The 14,911-nt window shown below is 42.9% G+C and overlaps 1 long non-coding RNA gene across 1 annotated transcript in view; it reads left to right on the top strand.

Annotated features, from left to right (window-relative positions):
• The first annotated feature begins 432 nt into the window (after positions 1–432).
• The window catches only part of LOC140117462 (uncharacterized), a 216,306-nt gene continuing 201,827 nt past the window's right edge, over positions 433–14,911 (top strand). Inside the window, exon 1 of the long non-coding RNA XR_011853023.1 lies at positions 433–516. This is a non-coding gene — a long non-coding RNA (uncharacterized lncRNA). The remainder of the gene's footprint in view (positions 517–14,911) is intronic.

The raw sequence follows: 14,911 nt of genomic DNA on the forward strand, positions 1-14,911 counted from the left end.
TCTGCCGTTCTCCGACAGCAAATATTTATCCCAGCAAAATGGATTGGATACAATTACGCCTGAACATATTAGCTCCATCCAAGTGATCGTTGCGTTTTGGTTGACAGAATTCATTCTGCGGCTAATAAATAACTCATTTTCAATAAAGAGAGAATTGTAGCCGAAACATAATGCGAAAACTCAAGGGCATCCAAAGTTGTAAGTGAGAAAACTACAAAAAGATGATTGCAGAGACATTACATGATTATTATTATTATTATTACGATTGGGTTCTCTTCCTACAAATACAATTTCTTTGCAGCGTGCGGCGGTTCTCACATTTATCAGGTGTTAAATAAGCTTTCTTGTAAGTATTGTTTCTTTAATGTGTTTTTAGCTTCATTAGTTTGTCACCTTTATGTTAATGGTTTTCTGCTTTCCAATTATAGATGTCTCTTCAATCAATCTATTCCACCAGCTCCGCTCATTTATATTCTCTTTGAATTTTAATGAAGAATTTGGGGAATACAGAAAAAGGTAAAAGCAAATTGAGTTGGGAAACATTTGTATTTCCTAAAAAACAGAAGCCTTAGGTAAAGAAGTAGTAGAGGATTGCCAGACTTTTTTGCCTCCCTAAAGGTATCATAAAGTACATTTATTAATTATCCACTTCCCCCCACGGCCTTCCATCGTTGGAATGTATACTGATCATTAGAATGGAAATATCCTCTTTGCTTAGCTGTGAAACTCATCTTTTGCCTGTACCGTTGACTATTGTTTGCCCTACGATTTTGTACCTCTTCTACATCTTTGTTTTTTACTTGATTTGTGTGACTTTTCTTCTTATCTGTCTGATCTGTCTTTTTTGGCCATCTTACTGTTCTGTGTACTTACCAGTGTAGGGACCATTTTCCAGTTGTCGTTTAGCTCAAGCCGGCTGTTAGGATTGGGTAAGACAGAAGACAGGGGATAGTGTACCCTGAGTTTTCCCCAACCTCTGTCCCTTCCTATTGCCCCCCCCCCCCCACGCTAAACCGTGGGGCGACTACTTGAAGACTCGGAATACACCAGATAAGTGCGGGAAGGGAACAACACAAACAGACTGACAAACATAAAACACAAAAGAGTAGTAAACTAGCCGGAGTCACAATGAGAGGGTACGTCAAGAACAAAATCAGTAAGCAAAAGGGTCAACGTCAGAACCTAGCCGAGATCACAACAATTCAGGACACAGAGCAAGTCACACCTATAGCAAGGAGCAAGCGAAGAAAGGGAATTCAAACACTAGCACAGGTGACTAGTGAAGCTGCAATTTAAGCAGCCAGAACCCCACCTCCAGAACCTGATTGGAGCTGGACAACTTCTGGGAATTAACCCCTCATGGTGCAGAATAACCAAACACAATCGCAGGAACCATGCAGAGGTACCACAGCTCCCAGAAGTCCAGAACACAACTCCTAAACAGCGCAAGGTCTTAGCAGCTGCTGCCCAGAGCGCGCACCAGAGACCGCTGGTAGCAGACAGGTGGAGTTTGAGCTAAGACGCGCCAAAGGTCGGAGAACGCTGCTAGCACCACCAGAAGTAGCAGAAGTCCCAGCGTTCTCCCTTGCGAACCTGACACAGAGATTATGGGCCGCATAGGGCTCGCTCTTCTTCCCTGTCTTGACAGTTATCCAGAGAGAGGATAATGATTCTACCATTTATAAAAGGGGATGTTTCTGAAGTCCTACATTATACAGAATGTGGAACTGGGGAGCAGAGGTCTCACCAAATCAACTGAATGTGGGGGTCCACCTTCTATGTAAACAACTATAACACAAGTTCAGTTCTTTATGGCCGCAATGTTCTTTTTTCCATCAGTGCGGCTCAGATATTTCAAAAAGCATAGATGATAATAGCCATCATCTCTAGTATGCCCATCATGGTCCATTTTCTCATTGTATATACTGGTCAAATAGTCTATATGGATATTAACTCACAAGAAACTAAAGAATACTAAATAATGGCTCCAAAGTAATGTGCTTTGAATACAGATCCTTATTCCATATGGTCTTATCTTGTGTCTGGACCTATGTGAACCTTTATGGAATACACAGGTAGTATGGTGGTATGATGCTTGATGAGGACAGCAGATTTTTAGCATGCCTTATGTTAACATAACCAGAGATGTCTCAGAAATCGATTGCTAACAATTGTAATATCTCTTGTGGTGCAAAAGTCCTACAGAAATGAGCAAAAACAGCACCGCTATAAGATGTGTTGTCCATGGTGCTGAACACAACGCACTGGATCCAATCTTCATTAACCTGCATGAGAATCTCTACATTGATAATTTTTGGAACAGAAAAGATACTGTTAATCTGATTACGGAAATTGTATTCTGAGACAACTCTGATTTTTACATTTATTCTTTAGAGGAACTGCCCGGTTCCATGAGTTCTGGGGGTAGGTGCAGTGTCCGTTTAGGTCAGCACTATCCTATGAAGCTCCATGTCTGAACAGCAATACTAATGAATTGCCTAGAAACTGTGGGCTCACTAGACCCTCAGTGTTTTGCTATGTAATAAAAAGCGACCAAGTAGAGACCTGCATTATGTAACTTTGTGACTTCCTACGTGCAGGGCGTGATAAATTCTATCCAGTGTATTGGCACCAATAATTCTTCCCGTGTTCACATTGCCTCAAGGTCTGTTCTGCAGAGAAAGGAATATGACTTCTGAGACAGCTAAAAGGACACTTACTCCCTTTCGAGGGAGACATGTTGATAAATCTTCCCCCATGGAGCTGTACACCTGCTCATTAATGCAAATCATCAATCACGGAGAGAATAGATGGAAGCTGTAGACGCGCTTCACGTGGCACTGACTGCGTATTCACGTGTTGAAGTTCAATAATGTTTTTGCCCCAGATCAAAACATGACTCCCAACCATCCTGGACTGAGTGGGACATTGCCCGATGGGATCTTCTTGTCTTCAATTCGGGAGGACACAAAATTTATTACATGGGTGAAGCAGGTAGCTGTGGGCTTCCGTTTCCACCATTGTTCCTCTGCCACTTCCACAATTTCCAGAAGTAGCAGTAAAGACATCAGAGAAGAGGGTGGCTGCGGGGGAATGGGGAGAAGTGAATATTACATTATTTTTTGAGTAGGAAGATGGGGGAAATCTAACAAAAGAGGAAACATCATTGACATGGTGGGACATTAAAAATAGGGGTGCTACAAGAAAGACTGCATTAATCGTGGGGGGGGGGGCTACAGAAATGGGGACATGGTCATTTTGGGCAGAGGTGAGGTAAGAAAAAAAAGATCATTTTAATGGATGGCAAAAGAAAAGGTTGCATTATGCATTGTGGGGGCACATTAAAGGACATCCATCACCAGATCAAGGATTGTAAACCAAGCACACTGACATACTGGTGTGCACCCCCTCTGGCAGGATCTGCTCTTCTTTTAGCTTCTTATGCCCTGTTTTTTACAAAACAAAGGCTTTTAAAATTATGCGAATGAGCGTGAGAGGATCCAGGCTCCATAGGAGTTAATGGAGCCTGGAGCCCTCAGGCTAATTTGCATAATTTTAAAGCCCCTTTTTCTCAAAAACAAGGGCATAAAAAGCTAATAGAACAGCAGATCCTGCCAGAGGGGGAACACACCTGTGTGTCCGTATGTTTGGTTTACAATTTCTTATCTGGTGATAGATGTCCTTTAAGGTAACATTATTTTATTGTGGAGAAAAGTAGAAGAACCCACCGCACTCCATAGATTGGTAAGTTCAGATGGTGAATATTACTTAATTGGAGTTGATCACCTGATTAGGTTGTATGAAGTTAGGCACAGCCCTAGTTTTAGATATGTGTAGGCTGCAGCTGTTTTATTTGATCCCTGCTTGTTATGAACTCTTTACTGATGTGTGACTTATTAGTACATCACACACTGGTTACGGAGGCTGAGCCCTCTCCATAAAAGCTGGGTGTTTGCTGCATATTGCAGCAAACACCCACTAGTAACATCCACGATCAGAGTTCGGGTGTGGGGGTGAACACTTTGATTGCTTCCGGCAAAGCTTTCATCAGCCTTCAAAAGCCGGTGGCACATAGCTGACCCTATATTTGTTTAGATTGTTGCTCCCCATGACGTCATCGCTGAGCAATGAACGGTCGCCATGACATTCTTGGTTCTTTTTGAGACCTCAGGCTATGTCATTTCTTAAGATCTATTACAATGTGCCAGTGGCACATTTTAACATGATGTGTAAAATCCTCACATACTGCCATACTGTAGTATAGCAGTATATGATAGGATAGATCAGACGACCAAGGGTTAAAGTACCCTGAGGACACCTCACACAGCACCATACACCATAGTAGAAAAAATGTATTACAGCTAGAAGATGGAGAAACAAACAATAGTATTTTTTGTACAGAAGGTTTTAATTTTCTAAAATGTATTAAAACCTAGTAAAACCTATATAAATTTGGTATACCCGTGATCGTACCAAACCTAAGAATAAAAGAGACGTTTCATTTGGGGTGCAAAGTAAAAGCTGTAAAAACAGAGCCAACAAGAAAATGGCGCAATTGCATTTTAATCCATGAATTGTCAAGTGATAGGTCATTGTTTCCTATACAATCAGTTCTTCACGTGTGTTCCTAAATCTCTGCTTGCTGTCAACAGGAAGCTTCATTCTTTACTTCCTGTAGATAAAACCCTGGTCCACGGTCATGTGATGTCACACAGATGCACTTCTTGTCCTATTACAGATAGTAATCAAAGTTGTGTGTCATAACAAACTGTGCACTTGTGTATATATACAGAAAGTAAAGAATGACGTTTCCTGTTGCATGACAGCAAGCAGAGATCTAGAAAACCGTAAAGAATTGATACAGCAAGTATATTGGAAATTTGTATAACTTTTTTTTATACACAAACAATATCAATTGTTTACTGGAAGGAGCTTAAAGTGGACAGTCCCTTTAATTATTGAAGAGGATGCATAGTGTGGATCTTTGCTATTGCTCGGATGAATGCAGCCCCAGTAGAAACTGATCCCGCCCTGTCAGACCCCGATGTAACTCTCTCTACTACATCCAGGACCAATCTTCTCAATGTGGTCAGGAGACTTCCATATCAGTAATTTACGGATTTCTTTTCTTCGTTGAAATAATTCAAACATTAACTTTTTAACCTGAAAAATGAATTCCTTGCTCTTCCCCATCTTTCCCTAATCTCCCTTATATCCAGCTAAGCATCTCGTCAATGCTTACAAACGAGGCTTTATCTTAATTTGAGTCTTTGTTATGGATTTACAAGGATACTTAATACTTACGCTGCTAATCTGCTGTTACCATGGAAATATCCGGGATATCAAAATAAAGATACAGTATGTGTGGGCGCGGAACACAAGTTATTTCAGTTAATGTTTCTGTTTTCAGAAGGTTTTTTTTCTGCTACTATAGTCTATGTGGTTTGTTACTTCATGTAATTGTTTGTAGCCTAATGCTGGACGTGTTGATGTTAGATCAAGCAAGAAATCAGTAGGAACCATTTTTAAAGATGTTTGAATGTGTAGATATTGTGTAGACTTATACCTGGGTAAGTACAAGTCTCTCCAATACAGTTAGCCCATACTGTACTTACCCCTGTAAATAGGGTCGGTTTCAGGTTTCAATAGGCCCCTGAGCGACAGAGCCTCAGTGGGCCCCTTTGCAATGAACTAACATGGCAGCATTAAAAATTCAGAAACAAAAACAGTCCTGTGTCCTAGAATATTTCCTAATTTATCATAGTAAACAGCCCCCTCATGGTTATTTTTATATAAAGCCCCCCTCATCCCCATGGATTTCTTATGTACAGTCTTGTGTGGGCCCAACCGCAGCTCTGGGCCCTGCCACATGCCCGGGTATGACTTTACAGGCCCTGCCTGTAAAGTCTCTCGGGAGCAGCAGGTCACATGGCCCAATGGCTGCAGGTCTCAGGACTTCCTGTGACTTCCTGTGTCCTGCTGGCTACCGGTGGATGGAGCGGATCCATGCAGTCATTACTGTCTACAGCCCCTCTATAATAACCGCTCCTATAGCAGTGATTAGAGAAGCTTGCCAAGAACATCTGCCCCCTGCATCCAGGAGAAGCCAGCAGGACATGTGGCATCAAAGGAAGTCCAGAGTCCTGCTGCTGGTGGGTCATACGCTCCTGCCAGGAACAGAGAAACTTTACTGGGGTAAGTTCAGTAGGGTGACCCTATCAGGGTCTTGTACTTACCCTTGTAAAGTTTTGTATTATTCTTTTAATGCATTCCCTTCCTGATAAAGCTGTGATGGACTGGTGTTTATACATAGCGGCCAATCAGAGAATGCAGAGCTGCAAGAAGGAGGAAAAGAGCAGCCGCCTGAACCAATGATGAGGCAGGAGGCATGTTTTACACTACCAAAAGACAACTAAAAGACTTCCTCTGTAGGCACTGTAGCCAAACAGTAGTCACAGATCATTCTTCCACTCTAAGTTAAAGGGGTTGTCCACTTTCTGCAAATAATTGATATAGTTTAAGGACAATTTTCCAATGTACTTACTGTATCAATTCCTTATGGTTTTCTAGATCTCTGCTTGTTGTCCTGCTATGGAAAGCTTCTGCGCTTACGTCCAGTGCATAAAAATCTGTCCATGATCTTGTAATGGACAGGTGGGTGCATGAGCCATTATCACCGAGACTAACAATAAAAACGTCTCGTGCACCCGAATGCCCATCACAAGACCATGGACAGATTTCTATCCACTGGAGTAAACAATGAAGCTTTCTACAGAAGGACAACTTTTCCTTAACTGAGCCATATCAATTATTTGTTAAAAGTGGACAACCCCTTTAAGTGAAAAAGCAACCGAGTAAAGTAAAGTAAGTAAACAAAAACATAGCAGGTCATTTTTCCCTATTGGTGCTGACTTACAAGTGATTTTTGAAGTCATGATTGGAAATTTGTTTTAGGGTCACCATAGAATGTTATATTATACTACTATAAGTAGAAGTTCCATGTCAAGGTACCTGAAAATGGAAACAAGTATACAGGTTTCTTATACTCCAAAATGTATTATGAGATGATTGCTACAATCATGTACTGAGGTGCATTTTCTAAGCCAACAGGCCCTGGCTCAAGATCGGGCCACAGAACTTTCTGTTCTGGTCCGTGATTCTATGAGTTGAATATAATGGTGAAGCAGAGAGCAAGGATCATAGGGGATGAGGATGTAACAGAAAAGGGGCACGAGGACTACAAATATGGGAGCGTTATAACGAGGGAGAAAAGGGGACATTTCTAAAGAGGGTCAACAGAAAAGGGGTTGTGGCAAGAAGTGGGGTACAGAAAATTTTTGTGCAAATAGATGTGAAAAATTCAAAAAACTTGTAGATTTTTTTTGTCAGATTTGAAACTATTTTACATCTAGAACCTTTTACCCGCTTAGGATAGAGTTAACCCCTTTTTGAGTGCACATTTGATTGGAAAGTACATTTTTCCCAAGAAAAGTGTAATTTGTTACTAATATGACAGTTTTGACAATGAGGTAAATGTAAAATATCAAATGTGTCACGCATTGACTTTTCAAGACAATAATTGTTAATCGGGAGAGTCGGGATTAGATATTTTATACACCCACCTGTGAATATTAAGTGTTTCCATCCACTTCTCCCAGGCAGCTCCTCACAGGTTTTCGATTAGTCATTTGTAATGTCATTATGTGGAGACTCCTATGTAATAATGGGCTTTTTAGGGAGGATAATGAGTTTGGTTTCTGTGTGTTTATTTTAATTTGTCTCATCGCTGGAGGTTGATCATCTTCTTCTGTGTTTGGGAGAGTTATTCTCCAATCATTTCTTATTTGATTGATATGATTTGGTTGTGTTTGCCCTATACAATGACTTGTTCGGAATCAAGGGGCCAGGAGGGGACATCTCAGTAAGACTTTTCTCCATCCCTATGACCAGGGCGGGTGCTAGCACTGGGCATACCTGGGCAAGTGCCGGGGCCCAGAGATTCTGGGGGGCTCACATAAGGCTGTATATAAGGAATCCATGGGGGTGATGTGGGTTGTATCTAATTAATCAATAGGGTGTGAGTGGGGCTTATATAAGATAACCATGAGGGGGATGTTTGCGATGATGAACTAGGGAGTATTTTAGGATTTTAGTTTCTGAATGCTGCCATGTGAGTTCACTGCGGAGGGGCCTTTGTCGCCCAGGAGCCTGCTAAAACCTGGAGCCGACCTTGCCTATGACTTCTTACAAGTTAAAAGATCTATGTCTGGTTTCTGCTGAATCTCCAAGAAGGACTTCATTGTGATCCTAACACTATCCTGATAAACAGGTTGGTGGCCATTATAGGAACATCATCCTCATGCGGTTCCCTTTCGATTTTGTTAACTTTAGCATTCTAGTTCCTTCTTTTAAGACCCTGGTCAACTCTTCTCCAACTTCCAGGGAGCTTCCAAAAAAGCGGTGGCCTCTTGAAGTTCCGAAAGAAGAGGTCAAATGGCAAAATTCTACGACATTCTTTGGATTTTAGTATTGTTTACAGGTGGTTTGACCACTGTGTGTACCAGTCTAGTGGCATACACATTACCCGGGCCATTCCCCAAAATGACATGTGTTTTATCCTATTTGGGGTTTTAATATATGTTTGCAAAATATTGGCAAAAATGTTTGTATTGGAAAGCAGAGAAAAGACAGAGATGGACACTTTGCAGTTATTTAGATTAATCCAAGATCATGAGTGGGGCCCAATATAGGATGCAAATGATTCTTCGATAATAGAACAAGCAACGTGGGGGAGCTGGAAGATCCTCCGTATGTATAGGCGTCCAATATGCCAATACAGTTTACAAATAAGGCTGAGCAGGGACAAATATACTAACTCATCTACCAACTGAAACTGGTTTTTACAATAAGGTGATCTCCCCCTTACCCTAAAAAGGCATAACTTGATTCTGGGCCACTTAGATGGCAAAAAAATATACATAGTGTACATAACAGCAAAGTCAGGTTTTTGGTTGGATGTTACAAAAACAATATAAAAAGTTACTGTTTCAACCTTTTTATTGGGTTTTCTGAATTTTTCCCTTTTTATTTTGCAGTAAAGAACCTAAAAAAAAAAAGTAATATTCTGTATATCGTAGGGTCAGATTTCCAATACTAACAGAATTGGCCTGGGGTTCCTTGAACCCAATAGATAAAATGATTCTGCGATCCACCTTATATCAAGCCCTTGGAAATACAGCCTAGTGTCTTCCAAATTGGGTTATCTCCTGCTGGATCTCTCATTTTGAATAGGGTGTGGTGCACTTGTGGGCCCATTTGAGAATCCTCTGGTGCACTAGTGGGCCTATCTGGGAATCTAGTGGTCCACTGTTGGCCCATCTGAGAATCCTATGGGGCACTGACGGCCCACCTGAGAATCCTCTCGTGGACTGACGGGCCTGTCGGACAATCCTCTGGTGGACTGATGGGCCTACTGGAGAATCCTCTAGTGGACTGACGGCCCACCGGAGAATCCTCTGGTGCACTGGTGGGCTCATCCGAGAATCCTCTGGTGCACTGGCGGCGCAACAGAGAATCCTCTAGTGGACTGATGGCCCACTGGAGAATCCTCTGGTGCACTCGTGTACCAACCGAAGAATCCTCTGGTAAACTTGTGTTTCAGTTTGACACTGGTATCTAGGAAAGTTTATGCACAGCTGTTCACTGTACTTTGCAATCAAAGAGTATTTTCCAGTAATATTACAATTTTCTAGCATTATTACGGCAAACTGTTTACATAAAGTAATATATGAAATTTACGCATGAGAATCAGCGAGAAGGACTTCTATTTCACATATAGTCGGTGAAATCATCTGTTATCTAAGTAAGTAGATGGATAAAATTAGATGGCTGGCGTTCACTCATTGACAGTCATTAAGCAGAGAGCCCAGCAAGGCTGCAGTCGATGATCTGCATGCAGCTCATCACACACTGCTAGTATAGCTCGGCTCATAGAATGTGACCTTGACAGGAAGATAAGAGAAAACAAGATTCCTGCTGGGACTCCTACATGTGGGGGAACAAAAACCTGAAGCTGGAGGATAACATACACTACAAGATTGCCGCACTGACAACTTGTTCTATATTTTTATACAACTTTCTTCGGAAAAAAATAAATCTTCTAGGTCATTTTCACAGATAAATGCACATGGGGACCGGGGTGCGCATGTGAGCCCTTGTCGAAACGCGTCTTCTCTGATCTGACCCTTCACCACTTATACAGAGCAGCCGAGCGGCGGTCATATGGGATTAGTTAGTTCCTGACTGCAGCAGATTTTAACAGCTGGAAGAAGCTGAGCTGAAGAGCACTGAAGGATGTGAGATACCGAATTCTGTGGCATAGTCAAGTAATTCATCATTATGAACTATGAAACTAAATCCATGAACATTAATAGCTGGAAATCTTGTGTTTTGTGTAACAGAGAATGAAGACATTTTATAGAATGTTTTTATTTCAATACCATCTGCAGACAGTTTGTTATAGAGCAGGAGGAGCTGAGCAGATTGTACATAGTGTCCTATCTACAGGCAGCATGTAATAGAGCAGGAGGAGATGAGCAGATTGTACATAGTGTCCTATCTGCAGGCAGCATGTTATAGAGCAGGAGGAGCTGAGAAGATTGTACATAGTGTCCTATCTACAGGCAGCATGTTATAGAGCAGGAGGGGCAGGGCAGATTTTACATAGTTTCCTATCTGCAGGGAGCATGTTATAGAACAGGAGGAGCTGAGCAGATTGTACATAGTGTCCTATCTGCAGGGAGCATGTTATAGAGCAGGAGGAGCTGAAAAGATTGTACATAGTGTCCTATCTGCAGGCAGCAGTTACAGCAATGGATTCCCCAGTACCTGCTACCTGTCTAGGGTTATATACAAAGAGTGTGACCATATCCCTCATAAGGGAGCAGAACAGGGTTAGTGTAATATATCCCTATCGTATCGGCCGGGCCCACCAGACGATCCTCCGGTGGGAATAGGTTCTAACATAATAATGACATTCAACAGAAATCAAACTGATTGGGAAGTTACTAGGGTCCATATATTGTAGGATCATGAAGGGTCATAGTTTCATCTGGTGGCAAATTCCCGGATATAGTTCCTAGAGTAGTCCTCAATTGTTGACAGCAGGACTGAGGCGAAGGGTTTTTTAATAACTTCATCTCTTTATTATTTTGCAACACAACCTTAAAGTTTTGTGTAGAACGTTACCCCATAACACCAAGCAACAAGGTAGTACAGGCGGTCCCCTACTTAAGAACATCTGACTTACATACGACCCCTAGTTACAAACGGACCTCTGGATTTTGGTAATTTACTGTACTTTAGTCCCAGGCTACAATAAACAGTTATAACAGTTATTACATGTGTCTGTAATGAAGCTTTAGTGTTAATATTGATTCATATGACAACCCAACATTTTTAAAATCCAATTGTCACAGAGACCAAAAAAATTTTGACTGGGGTTACAATAATAAAGTATACAGTTCCGACTTACATACAAACTCAACTTAAGAACAAACCTACAGACCCTATCTTGTATGTAACCCGGGGACTGCCTGTAACAATATGTAATCCACTACTTACCACATATAACTATAAACCACCTAATAAACCTTGTCCTAATCAGAAGAGTTTGCTGACGATTTTATGTTTTTTTTTTTTCATTTTCTCAGTTTCTTTACTTTTAATTAGTGTTTTGTGTGTTATTATAGCCGCTGTCATATTTACACTTTCTGAAAGATTCAGGACGTGATCAAGGAGAACTTTCAGATTTCTTCACCTGTCCATCATCTGAAAGTTTACTGAAGTAACAACATCTTCTAAAATGAGATTTTGGCCGGTGGCTTATCACTTCACCAGGACCGGTTCATCAAGTCATCCCGGTGTCGGGATCAAGGAGCCGAGACTTCAATCACTTGTAGACTGAATACTGCAGCACAATCTATAAATCAAAGCTCTCGGAAGTGCACACAGTGAGACACAGAAGCCGTGCTAGTATAAAGATTAGAGATGAGCGAGCACTAAAATGCTCGGGTACTCGTTATTCGAGACGAACTTTTCCCGATGCTCGAGTGCTCGTCTCGAATAACGAGCCCCATTGAAGTCAATGGGAGACTCGAGCATTTTTCAAGGGGACCAAGGCTCTGCACAGGGAAGCTTGGCCAAACACCTGGGAACCTCAGAAAAGGATGGAAACACCACGGAAATGGACAGGAAACAGCAGGGGCAGCATGCATGGATGCCTCTGAGGCTGCTTAATCGCACCATTATGCCAAAATTATGGGCAACAGCATGGCCATGACAGAGTGACAGAATGAAGCTAGATAGCATGTAAAACATCCAATAATTGACCCTGACACTATAGGGGACGGCATGCAGAGGCAGTGGCAGCAGCGGCAGGCTAGAGAGTGGCATGGCGACATACCCTAAATGGACTCAGGCTTCAAACCAATGGGTGGCAGAGAGGAACCAAAGGAGGTGAGCGCTCAAATAATATCGGTACATGATAAAAGTTTGCCAGTATATTTTGTGGATTACACAGCAGGGTGGCGACAAAGTTAACAAGTTTGTTGTGGAAGCCATGAAAACAACCCAAAATTCTGCCTGACACAGCTCGTTTGATAAGGGGACCATGTATGGAGGCAGTGAACTAGTAGTAGATTAAAGGTGCTGCAGTTAAAACTATGTTAGTTGGATCTTGGCATGGAGCTGGCGCTCCGCTTCCAGGCGAGCTTTCGCCAATCCAAGCCCCTGTCTCTAGGCTACTCCCCAAACAGCACTTCTAAGAACCTTTTGTATAAGATCAAGTGTAGTAGCGTTCTTATAAGTTTGGGATATGGCGGGTGAGGGGAATGTAAACAGATGCGCAAGAAGCGCTGAAATAATATCGGTAAATGATAAAAGTTTGCCAGTATATTTTGTGGATTACACAGCAGGGTGGCGACAAAGTTAACAAGTTTGATGTGGAATGGCCTGTAATAGCTCTTGGGCGGTGTGCCTTTTATCGCCTAGGCTCAGCAGTTTGAGCACCGCCTGCTGTCGCTTAGCGACGGCACTGCTGCTGTGCCTAGAGCTACCGACTGATGGCGCCATGGCCACGGATGGTAATTCGGAGGAGGAGGAGGTGGAGGAGGGGTGGGAGGAGGAGGAGGTATAGTAGGCCTTTGAGACCTGGACCGAGGTAGGCCCCGCAATCCTCTGCGTCGGCAGTATATGACCAGCCCCAGGGTCAGACTCGGTCCCAGCCTGCACCAAGTTAAGTGTAGTAGCGTTCTTATAAGTTTGGGATATGGCGGGTGAGGGGAATGTAAACAGATGCGCAAGAAGCGCTGAAATAATATCCGTAAATGGTAAAAGTTTGCCAGTATATTTTGTGGATTACACAGCAGGGTGGCGACAAAGTTAACAAGTTTGATGTGGAATGGCCTGTAATAGCTCTTGGGCGGTGTGCCTTTTATCGCCTAGGCTCAGCAGTTTGAGCACCGCCTGCTGTCGCTTAGCGACGGCACTGCTGCTGTGCCTAGAGCTACCGACTGATGGCGCCATGGCCACGGATGGTAATTCGGAGGAGGAGGAGGTGGAGGAGGGGTGGAAGGAGGAGGAGGTATAGTAGGCCTTTGAGACCTGGACCGAGGTAGGCCCCGCAATCCTCTGCGTCGGCAGTATATGACCAGCCCCAGGGTCAGACTCGGTCCCAGCCTGCACCAAGTTAAGTGTAGTAGCGTTCTTATAAGTTTGGTATATGGCGGGTGAGGGGAATGTAAACAGATGCGCAAGAAGCGCTGAAATAATATCCGTAAATGGTAAAAGTTTGCCAGTATATTTTGTGGATAACACAGCAGGGTGGCGACAAAGTTAACAACTTTGATGTGGAATCCATGAAAACAACCCAAATTTGTGCCTGACACACCTCGTTTGATAAGGGGACGATGTATGGAGGCAGCTATATGGACGACTTTTGGAGGTAGCAATGGAGACAACGTGTGGAGGCTGCTATGGAGACAATTTAATTTGGATAGTGCCTGTATGTGGCAGTCCAAAAAAGTTTTCAAACCAGAGGAGCAGGTAGGTGGCCCTCCAGAAAAATGAAATAGATTGAGTGCCTGTATGTGGTAGTCCAAAAAAGTTTTCAAACCAGAGGAGCGGGTAGGTGGCCCTCCAGTAAAATGAAATAGATTGAGTGCCTGTATGTGGCAGTCCAAAAAAGTTTTCAAACCAGAGGAGCAGGTAGGTGGCCCTCCAGAAAAATGAAATAGATTGAGTGCCTGTATGTGGCAGTCCAAAAAAGTTTTCAAACCAGAGGAGCAGGTAGGTGGCCCTCCAGAAAAATTGAATAGATTGAGTGCCTGTATGTGGCAGTCCCAAAAATTGTTTAAAACAGAGGACCAGGTAGGTGGCCCTCCAGAAAAATTAAATGCATAAAGTACTATAGCTAGAGCCAGTGGGCCCTGTCAAAAAATAGCCAGTTTCCTCTGCTTTAGTGTACAAAGAGGAGGAGAAGGAGGAAAATGAGGAGGAGGAGGAGTGGATAAATTATTCAGGTTGAGCTTCCTTCACCTGGTGGAGATTGGAAATTATGAGAAATCCAGGCTTTATTCATCTTAATAAGCGTCAGCCTGTCAGCGCTGTCAGTCGACAGGCGTGTACGCTTATCGGTGATGATGCCACCAGCTGCACTGAAAACGCGCTCGGACAACACGCTAGCGGCAGGGCAGGCAAGAACCTCCAAGGCGTACAGCGCCAGTTCGTGCCACATGTCCAGCTTTGAAACCCAGTAGTTGTAGGGAGCTGTGTGATCATTTAGGACGATGGTATGGTCAGCTACGTACTCCCTCACCATCTTTCTGTAAAGATCAGCCCTACTCTGCCGAGA

Source organism: Engystomops pustulosus, chromosome 2 (assembly GCF_040894005.1).
Source record: "Engystomops pustulosus chromosome 2, aEngPut4.maternal, whole genome shotgun sequence".
NCBI classification, from domain to species: domain Eukaryota; kingdom Metazoa; phylum Chordata; class Amphibia; order Anura; family Leptodactylidae; genus Engystomops; species Engystomops pustulosus.